The sequence below is a fragment of the Podarcis melisellensis genome, assembly GCF_964234715.1.
Source record: "Podarcis melisellensis genome assembly, chromosome: 9".
Taxonomy (NCBI): Eukaryota; Metazoa; Chordata; class Lepidosauria; order Squamata; family Lacertidae; genus Podarcis; species Podarcis melisellensis.
In genome coordinates, this window is record NC_138541.1 from 18,566,967 (window position 1) to 18,578,668 (window position 11,702).

Below are 11,702 nucleotides of genomic sequence, written 5' to 3' on the forward strand. Positions count from 1 at the left end.
CAATTATTAAAACAGCAAGTTTCTGCAATCATTGAAAATATGAAGATGGTGCCACTTGGGCAGGTAATGTAAAAGTGATTGCTCCCACTCACCCAAGGAAAGCTGGATATTTGTCTCCAGCACAATATTTGCAGCCAAATCATAGAACCCTGATAGCGGCTAAAATGTGATTAGATGGATTATGTGTGCAGTTCAGTCTGTGGTAAGCCAGTCACACAATTCACAGCCACCAGAGTTCCCAGAAAGTGATTGAGCATTTGGGTTGGGGGATGAATTTGCAGTGAAAATAGTTGAAGATTGGCAGACAACAGATCATATTGCCTCACCAGCAGCTGAACTGCAAAAAATGGGCATGTGAGGTCCCCATTGGACTGAATAATTAAAATAACTCCCTGCCTCTCTCATTTTATTGAAAAAGGACTTTAGGACTTTCTTCTCCTTTAACTTGAGGCTGACTCCACAGAGGGCACAAATAATTTTATTTCACTATGATTCAAACACAGGGCCTTAGTAGTTACTTGAGTTTTTGGATTTTCCAAATACTTTAAAGATGCAAAGCCTTTTCTTCTATGGTTCCTGAAGTAAATGGACTTTTGGATGCCAGTGTCCATAAGCCCTATATTCTTATTTTTAAATATATATATATAAATCTGTTGAGATGTTCAGGTTTGCATTTTAAGGAAATATTTGTGTGTGTCTGTGTGAATATATATATATATATCACAGTTGGGAGTGAGGTCAACTCCATTATGTGGATCAAGAGTAAAATATTACAGATGATGAAGCACTAAGCGAAGTGTTTATTTATGAAAACATGTAGGCTGACAATTCATAGTGACAATGTAATATGGAAGGAGAGAGGCATTAGTATTGGAGTGAAAAGGGCATAATGACATATTTTGTTTGCTTCAGGTTTGCTGCAAGACTTGGAAGGGCCTGTTTCCCCCTTCATCTCTTATGTTAGCTTTTCTGAAATCAGATTTTGCAATGTGGTTGTTCAAAATGACAGAACGCATCCTCAGCCAGTGTTGCAAATTGGCTTTAGCACCAATATTTTATTTTACTCACTAAGATTGCCAAACAGTAATTCTTCTGTTCCAGTAGCAATTTGAGCTATGAACCTTAAAGATGATGTCCCTGTTGGCCATTAGTCTGAGAATTCACCATTTTTTAGGTCTTCAAATATCTGACATAGTTAATAGTTAAATATAGACACCAGAATTTTTAAAGGAGAGCTTTTCAGGGAAATATAGATTAAAATGTGTAGCCTATGAAACTACCTTAATGGCATTTATGTTGGGAAGAGAGGAGACCAAGGAGAACAATAATCTTGCAACTGTTAGTCCTTTGCTGACACAGCACAAACTTTCTTTTGAAGAATGGTTGACAATGTAATTTTTTTCTTGATACTGATTTGTGTTCTTTTTTGAGAACCAGTGCCTTATTCAATCTGTAAATACAGTAATTGTTAAAAAAAGAAAAAAAAAGAAAGCACCATCTAGGGAACAAGCCTGTATTGTAATTGTTCAAAATGGTATATGTCTGTCTTAACATTCCCTAAATAAAGTGTTTTAAGTTCCCTGTTTAAAAACAAAACAATTCTCTTTGAAATAGTTTGGCTTCTTTGTAATGTCCAGCATTATTGGTCAATGATAGATGTGTTGGCTGTGTCAGGTGCCGTGTTTCTTATTAAAAGTGTCTTCATTTAACTAGCAAGCAGGAAACTGCACAAATTCTCTCCCCAGTTTTTAATGAGTACCAAGCAGTATGTGTGCTTTGCCTGCAGTCCACTGAGCCTCTTCAAGAACTGGTTTGGCACAGGAGAGTCGAAAATGGCAGGTATGGAATCCTGTCGCCTTCAAGGTGTTGGACTCCAGCTACCATCTTTCCTGACCGTGGGAGTTGGAGTCAGGTTCAGGGACCAGAAGTGGTCCTCCAAGAATCCCCTGGACTGTCAACATGCCATACCTCCCTTCCCAGGTCTCAACCTACAATGGTCCTGCCTCCACACTTCCAAGTGCTTTTGCCTGCCTAGAATGTTCCCTTGAACTGGATGGAGTGGTGGGTGAGTAGAAAGTGAAAACTCAATGGTGGTGGTGGTTTATTAAATTTGTATACCACTCTATACCTGTGCAAAGGGAAGAGTTGTATCCATCATGTCAGTTGTCAATGGAAAAAAAACCTAACTTTTGTAAGCACTTTCCTCCAATACTACCAGATTTACTTGCGGGAACTTGAATGGTAAGCTGGCCACCAAGAGTTCTCTGGTTTCAAGTGTTTCCTTCCCATAATCTTGGCCAGCCACTTGCCAAGGTCATTTATATATAGTCGGGGAAGACAGTGTGTTTTGCCCCATGTGTAAAATAAAGGCGAAAGCTGGGGTTAAGCTAGCATTGAGACAGGGCTATATCGCTAAAGGTTTATGCATTCCGAACCAGTTTTAAGTGGATGTTTTGCATGCGCATCTTTAATTTATTGCTGCTTCCCACAAGCCTCTTCTGATTTTTATCCTCCACTTCACATCTATATTTTATTGCATGTGCATTTCATTTCTGCCAGTCACTTTGGTGCTTTGACCACAAGTGAGCTCTGTTTTGGACTTGTGCGAGGGTGGACAAAAAAGTGGCCAACCAAAATGTCAAAAATATTTTGGAGCCAAATCAATTTTCAAATCAGCAGCACTTTTGTGGTGGAATGTCATGCATCCCGCAGCTGCTGCCTTTTTCTTCCCAGAAGCCGGTTATCCGACCTTTTTGGCCCTTCCTGCTTGCTTTCTTCACTTCCCTTCTGTTTAGCCCAAGGGAAAGTGTTGCAATGAGTTGTGATGTAGGATTCCCATTTGCCCTGCCAAACCTCAAGGGATTGAAGACGAAGCGCAGGGCCCCAATCTAGCATCACAACTGGCCTCCAAAGGCCCACTTTCAGCCATGCCTAAGGTTATGCCTGATCAGCAGGGTTTCATTACCTACCTCAATTTCTTCTGTGCAAGACAGTGACATCGGATTTGCACTGTGTACCAATCTTATATTTGCATACTCATTTGCTTTTGCACCCTGTCCATCTGAATGCTTTATAATAATGCAACACACTTCATCATCATCCCCAGTTAATGGCATCCTGCTATTGATTATAATGTAAAACACCCATTGCATTGGGGGAGGAATTTCCTCCTGTAGATCAATGTGAGGATGTAGTCTATAATGTGGTCCATTGAGAGTGTTGGGGGTGCCATAGGACATAAAGGGACACTAGTTTTGAACACAGGCACTTTCTTCAATGAAGCAGGGAAAATACTGGGTGAGGGGGAATGGGGGCTGTGTCATTTGTGTATCTCCTTGTGAGAAATAAGGGGAAGCTGGAGCTCAGTAATAGCACATCTGCTTCGCATGCAAAAGGTCGCAGGTTCAATCCCTCACTTTGGCAAGTAGAGCTGGCAGATATTTCTGCCTGAAATGCTGCAGAGCTGCTGTCAGCCCGTGTAGACAATATTGAGCTAGATGCTCCAATGGTCTAACTCTATAAAGGTTCCTTTCTATGTACCTAAGTGTTTTCAAAGGAGACCATCATTTGTAAACTGTACTCCTTGAGGGTTGCTCCCTCAAGTCGGCAAACCTACAAATGTATGTGCTTTAGACACTCCCTTTCCTGTAACCCCATCCCTGACTGTGCTGAGCCACTATTAGCCTTTGGCTCATTAAACCATCTATGGCCTTTTAAATTGTTACTATGCTATTATTTTGTGCTTTCTATATTGTAAATCACTCTGTGATCCTTGGAATGAAGGGCAGTTCAGAAATATAATAAATAACCAAACTCCTTTCTCTGCAAGAAAACATGCACTGGTGCCTAAAAGGTAAAACAAGGATGGCAAGGATAGCCATCATGCTGTCTTCCAGATGTGGACTACAACTCCCATCATCCCTGACCATTGGCAATGCTGGCAGAGGCTGGTGGGTTGAAGCTCTAAATCCTGCTTCTTCCTATTTGTGGAGATGGCTGGCTACTTTGAGATTAGAAGCAGTGTACACTGCAGTGCTTATAAGTCATACAATTGTAGAGTTGGAAGGACCCTAAGGGTCATCTAGTCCAACTCATACAATGCAAGAATAATGCCATCTCCTGTTCAAGTGCTCAATGGTGAAATTAGAGTATTGGTTTAAATCATAGATAGGCAAATTAAGGCCCGGGGGCCAGATCCAGCCCAATCGCCTTCTAAATCCAGCCTGCGAATGGTCCCGGAATCAGCTTGTTTTTACATGAGTAGACTGTGTCCTTTTATTTAAAATGCATCTCTGGGTTATTTGTGGGGCATAGGAATTTGTTTACTCCCCCTCCAATATAGTCCCCCCCCACAAGGTCTGAGGGACAGTGGACCAGCCCCCTGCTGAAAATGTTTGCTGACCCCTGGTTTAAAACTCTGATGAGAGATCCCACTATAATAGGCTAGATAGATCAATTACAGACCTGTGCAAAATGATCCACAAGCTGCCTCTTGTGGTTTGTGCAGCTTTATGCTAGCAAATCAAAACATAAAGAAGTCTACTTGATCCCTGCCTTTGGCCTATGAGAGTAAATGGGATCAGTTCACATCCTGGAAAGCCATTTTGTCTGCAGCATGGTTCCATTTCTCCCTTGTTTCCATTGCTTCGTCCTGCCCAGGTGTTGTAGGAATTTGGCAGTGAGCCACCCGATGCACAGGGGCTGGGCCATCACTGTATCTAATGGGCCTCTTGAGTTCCAGTGTTTTACTGCATTTAAATGACGCCAAGTGAGAAATGGAAGTTTTGTAATACTGTAATGAGGAAGCCAACTGGGAAACAGCATGGCAAAATAATTACTTTTTAACTCTGATTTATACTCCTTTGATTTAAACAGAACAAAGCAAGACATTTTGAATGCATAAAAAAGCAGGTGTCTTTCAAGCTACAGAAAGATTTCTGATACAAAAGAGTATGTGGTGTTTGGGGCTCCAGAGGGCTGATCTGACTGGAAAAAACAAATGCCTAATTGTCTCGTGAGCTCAGAAGGTTTGGGAGGGCAGGGGGAGGAAGGGTGAAAGAAGTTGACACAACTGCTTTGATTTTCTGTACGGGTAACTTCTTCATTTATGTTCTGGGTCCCAGTGGTAATCTATTCATGTGTTACCTCTATATGGTATTGTGGACTAAATGTTTTACAGAAAGAAAAAAGAACATTTAATAGCACATTTTTTGAGAAAAAGTTCTTGAGGCCTTGACTAATCATTACCATATTCAACAGCTGGCAGTGTTTGCCACAACTTGATATTTATTTGTTTTGTTTTTTTAAAAAAATAATGCTCTGAGCAAGTTTGGGAGGAAGGTGGTGAAAAGCACAACATTTGGTTTGCTTGCAGAGAGGTTATATGGGGTCTCATCAAGCTGTTTTTCTCCCACACTTTCCAGTGCATTTTCCCCCCATCACTTTTCTTGCTGCAAAAAGTCCAGGGATTTATTTATTTATTTTTGAGAAGCAGATTTGTTGCGCAACAGCACCAAACCCATTTATTGTGCAACCTAAAATAGCGGATATGAAATTGAATATGTTAGCATCTGTCTTTCTTGAGAGACAATGGAGTGCACCTTTGGGGGTGAAGTCAAACCACTGCCCACCAGCAAAATAGCAAGTGTGTTATTGACTTTAGGCTGGAAACGAGGCTAAAGCAGATATTTGTGTGTGAACAACAGGTTTCTTCACCAGTGATGGAGAGGAAAACAAGTTATGTTCCTGCAGACAAAGGTAGCAGAAGATGCTTTCTCTGGTCACTAAATGAAAAGACACATAGGATTTTTTTTCCACTTGCTTATAAATATAATTTATAACCTGTTTAAAAATTCTTTCTTACACTTTGTACATGTCAGGCTGACAGCATAAATGCAGGCATTTACAAACGGAGGGCAGAAGAAAAAACGGGGAGAAAGGGACAGAGGCACACTCTGAACTAGTAAACTACACTTCCACTGTACAGCAATACAAAGAAATGCAATGGCTAGCACTTTGCTCTGTTAGTTATTCTTTAGAAAAAGGAATTGCATAGAAGATACAGCAATAAGGGAGATCAAACCAAACACTTTCCCATAGCTGATCAGCAAAACAATAAACAAAGACCACCCCCAGCACAAACTAAGTAACGCTGCTATGGTTCAGCTCTGAGATGCAAAAAGTTGAGAAACAAAATTCTCCTTCCAAGCCTGGACTAGACAGCCATTCTTTCCACTCCGCCTGCCCATTCCCACCCTGCTGCCAAGGTTGCATTTGCCTGTGCTTAAGGCAGGTATCAAATGCCCAAGTCTTCTTACTGCTACTGCTCAGTAATAGGTTGAAAGAGCATCGCTCAGCGAAGGAAGTCACATACATAGATGCCATAATATGAGGCTCAGGAGAATCGTATGTCTTAGTGCCGATTATGTTCAGTGCCCTCTCAGAAAGAGGGGTTAGAAGCTGATGTGTGGTTAGGGATTTATTTCTTGAAATGATGATTTGCAAAGACCAAGAAGGAGAATGAAAGTGAGCACAGTGTGCAGCTTTGCTCGGTATTATCTTGTTTACTCGGTTGCATTATTTTCCTCCCTCCCCTAATCTCCTGGGTTTATATTATAGCCAGTCTGTGGAAATAGTCATGTGTGGACCACACAAGCTCAGCTAAACAATGCAACAATGGTTTATCCCAGGAAATGAGACATCCCACTCCCACCAGTCTCAAAAGGAATTGGCAAAGGAAGTGACATTTGGTTTCATAAACCTGGAAAGAAAATCAAAATCATTAGATAAGGATGCTGCCTCTGAGGTTACCTTGCCTAACAAGACTGCACCCATCATACAATTAACTTGGCCTCTAGGGGAAAAGGGGGTGGAGTGGGGCGGCTGAAAATCTCTGACCTGCAACAGATGCTAAAACCACTGCACATTTTCACTGACATAGAAAATGCTAAATTCCTTTCTCCGTGAAAAAGAGTAAACTATAATACCAATGAGTTGTACACAAGTTGCTAAGCTCTTTTCATGTCTTGGTGGAAGATCAACCTATTGTACACTGTTCTGAAGTTATGGCCCATCCCTTAACTTATGCCTTGTGAACCCCCTCATGCACTGCAGACATGAAGAGATAGCGATTCCATTTACTCACATTAGTCCAAACCATCAGCTTACGTGAAGATTTATATTATAACCAGCCACCTTGGGAGAATGACCCTGGAAGAGGAGTCATCAGTCAGACACACAACTGTCTTGTGCTAATAAACACCTCCTGGTTCTACCCCCCCCCCATGCAAGCAACTACTTGCTAAGGAGGGAGTGGCATACAACCACAACGTCACCAACCAACCTTGATATTACCCTAGTATAAGAGAGTGCTCCACAACACAAGAAGCAAAAGCCTTCCCCATTTCCTCAAAGCAGTGATAGGTCTCAGGTGAGGACTCAAGCACCTCATAGCTGCTCACTAACCCTTCCGCTTTTGCAGCCTGATCACTCAAAACAAACACCGCAATGCTACAGGAACCATGCCAGCATCCATCGTGTGAGTTTTTTGTGGCAAACGTCTTAAAGGCAATATGGGAATAAGTAACATAGGTAGAATTTCCCTTCAGATAAAACACCTGATCAGATAAAACACCTGATTACCTCAACAGAGGTAAAGTTTAAGGGGAATAGGGGTTTGGTTTCTCATTCAGAAACTGTTAGCTGAGTTTTGGAACAGAGAGAGAGAGGAGGAGGAGGAGAAGGAAAAAGAAACACCCTCAAAATTCTCTGAAAGTTTCTTGAACGCATGAGCCAGAATTAGCTGCGTGTGTCTCTCACATGCCTTTTTATTGCTTGCTCATCAGTTATATGATTATTCCCACAACTAAGAGAACAATGCTACCCAGCATTTGATAGGGCATTTGCATATTCAAAGCATTGTTCAGCCAGGTTACTATGCCCACAATACAGGTGGAGGAACTGAGAGCAAGGGCTTCAAGCTTCCTGTTGAGTGGCAAGATTTAAACTAGGGTCTTCCCTGGTTTGCAGCTTGCAGCATTTAAGTCCCTTGCTGCCACACTGGTTCTCAGTACAGACTTAAAAGAAAGAAAAAGAAAGCCAGAAAAGGGCAAGAATTACATTCATTACCAAGATGAAAAGTCACGTGTGGTACTATCTCCCAAGTCCTTGACTGCACTACAAAAACAATGAAACATTTTTCAGACTGAAGAAGAAGAAAAGGAGTGAATGGGGGAAAGATGTTAGCCTGATCCAGAGATGCTCGCAGCAGCTTTGCATCTATTGGCAACTTTTAAGCTATAACTCTTTACTGTAGAAATGATGGAGACTGTTAGTACTTGAACTCAACCCCTTTAAGTTGTATGTCGGATCCCTTCTTGCTGAGTTGGGGGTGAATGAACCCAGTGGTTTCCCCAGATGTCAAGCAAAGGAAACAGAAGTGCATGGTGCTCCCTCAGACATTATTCAAATGATAAAATAGTCAAAATAAGTACACGGGAATCTCATGTAGAGAAATGAAAAGGCAACTTGCAACTACTACATTGGAAAGAAGAAAGTCCATTGCAGAGACTGCAGAACATCTAAGCACCCTAGGAATGAGCTGAGGCCATTCCAAGGATGATCTGTTTAAACTATTTAGAATGTGCTATATCAAGAGTATTCTGACATGTGATTTGTCAAGGAAAATGCTACAAGAAAATTGCAAATAAGCTAAAACAACTCTTCCTCATCATAGGATTTTTAAAATAAAGAAGTAAAACAGTTCTTAACATCTCTAGGTACTTTTATATAGATGTATATGTATATATAAATTTATATATTTTACTTATATTACTGGCAGCTGACATGTCATGAGTAGCTGTATACAATACACAAATCTGCAAAATTATAAGAGGCTAATAGGAAAAATAAGCAATTCCTTTAAATGGAACTAAAAAGACTAACAATTGTGGAAGCTTAGCATTTTTTGGATTTATTTAAAAATGTGCCTTCTCTCTAGGTTGGATTCCTTTGCTGACTAATATTAAATTCTTCATAAATGCAGTTTGCCAAGCTCTTATCCTGTACTCTGTACTAGCTCTGAGTCTGGTTATTTTAAAAGAAAGAAAGAAAAGAAATTACATTCATTCCCAAGATCAAAAAGTATTTTTTACTAGTTTGAAAAACAAGCAAAACATAAAATGAAACATATTCAGATTGCGTATGCCTGCCACTAGATGGCAGCGAGAACAAGCATTTAGAAACACAGCCAAAGGATTCTGGTTTTCTCAAAGCTTCTCTACCATTCTCCCTTTTCCCCAGAACCTCTCTCTTCCCGGCTGCTTCATATAAGACATAATTTAACCAGTGTGTGTGAAAACACCCATATACATTTATATGTATATGTTCATATATAGGTTCACAGCAAATACAGAGGTTGGGAAGCCATTTTGTGTGTCTCTTTCCAACCTATATGGCTGTAGACAGTTTCCTGACAATTTTACACAAGCCAGTCTTCCCCATCTGTAATGCAGCCCCCAACATACGTGGCCACTGCTGGTAAGGCCAGTGAGAGTTGGGAGTCCATGCATATTTGACTATACAGGGATTTGTCTCCATGGGGGTGGGACATAGGAAACATTAGATAAAGCATGCATCCACATCAACAACCCTCTCCTTGGTTATTTTCAGAAGGCCAAATCTGTGAACACAATTTTTTGAGCTTCCCTTCCTTTCCTGTAATAATAAAAGACTAGAAAAGCACCCCCTCTTATGCACAGCAAAATGACACAGCCTAAAATCCTTCCAGAAGACTCACAAATCAGTGTAATGAAGAATGGCACCAACAGTTCACTTCTGATAGTCACAAAGCACAAACTAGGACCCTAGAACATGGTGCTAATGCTGTTTATGCTTCCATGTTCCTTCCTCCACCTTCTCAGAGAGGTTGGAATGGCCAGATGAAATTCTTAAAAACTCTTAAAAGAGGGGCATTATGACGAGCTCTCTAGCACACCATTAATAAACACAGAATTTGTAATAATCACGACGTCCCACACATCAGCTACAGCTCACTTGTTCCTAGGGAGTTAGGAAAGGAGTAAGCTGACAAAAGTTGCAATCCTATGCCCACCTACCTGGGAATTCAACGAGGCTTGTAATAACCACAAAGCGTGGGGGAAAGTTGGACTTTTCCTTTCTTGCACTGAATAGGTGGCAGGCCTTGTTTCCCAGTCCTCTCTCTAGGAACAACTGGATGGCTTTGATTTCTAAATTGGTAACTTTCAATCAAGGAGTTCTCTACTCACCTGAACCATGCAGGTGTGAGCCTGGAGGTCACAGAGACCTCAGCAGCTGATGCTCATCCAATCTAGAGGCTGCAGAAATTAGCAAGCAATGCAGTGACAGGAGTGAACAGGCCAAGCTACGAGCAGAAAAAAATAGCCAAGAACAACCTGAAGACTACTTCCAAGGAATAATGATTAGGAACTGTTCTACTTTTCTTAAAAGGTATCCCCCCCCACCTTATTATCACCCACCTACCCGACACAATTTCAGCCAGGATTTGTTACTCCTATCTCATAAATATGACTATGATGGAACAAGCATCACACTGTTTTTAGAAACACCGAAAGCTGACTTTTATCAAGTTTTACTATTCACCTATTCAACTCATCACTGTTTTTGCTGGCTGGCAATGGCTTTCTGGGGTTTTCCAACCCTCACAAAGGATGCCGGGGACTGAACCCTAGACCTTCTTCATGCCAAACATGTATTCTACCAATGAACCTCTCCCTAAATCAGCCTTTCCTAAGTTGATGCTCTCCAAACTTTCAGACCAGAAACTTTCAGTATTCCTGTCTATCAGACACAGTGGATGGAGCTGAACGGAAGTGGAACCAGCTTAGGAGAGGCTGTCCTAAATAATACACACACATTGTCTTTTTCCAGGACTTTTCAGAAAAAAGAATTTAAAAAACCCATCAGGGCATCATGCATCTTTCACACCTCAGAAAGAACACTTTGAGAAAGATGGAAGAATGAAACACCAATGGACGTGCAAAATATTTTTTCTTCCCAAAGATGAGTACAGATAGCCTCTTTCTCAAAAGATTTCAATGCCTTGAAAATAAAAGTAGCATTTTATGCTCCAAAAGACAGTTTTTGATATTGGAACATGTGCACCAAAGGAGGAGACAGAGGGTATTCATTTGTACGTGAAAAAAATATATGCAGAAGGCCTTGGAGACAACAATATAATTCTAAAAGCTACCAAGCCTACTTAATGATTGTACATTGTTCTTGCAAATATGTTTTCGTTTCCCTTACTGAACTTTGGGGTAGAGTGGGGTTAGTGAGACTGAGGTAACAGAATCTCCCCTGGTGGGGGTGGGGGGGGAAATGTAAATGAAAAATATGAAGTGAAACCTCGAGGGAGAATGGGAAGAGGTGTTAGGGGAAAGAACAGGAAATTATGCTGAACGCAACTTTGCCATTACCATTAAATTGTTATCATTGCAATTAAATATTGTTGTCATTCTGTTCTGTTCTCTCTCTTTGCTTGTACTCCACAGCACTGTGTTATCATACCCTCCAACATTTATCCAATGAAAATTGGGATGTCCTATTTAATACTACTACTACTAATAATACCCCGCCCGTCTGACTGTGTTGCCCCATCCAGTCAGTGGCTTCCAACATAAGAAAACATTAAGTATAAAAAA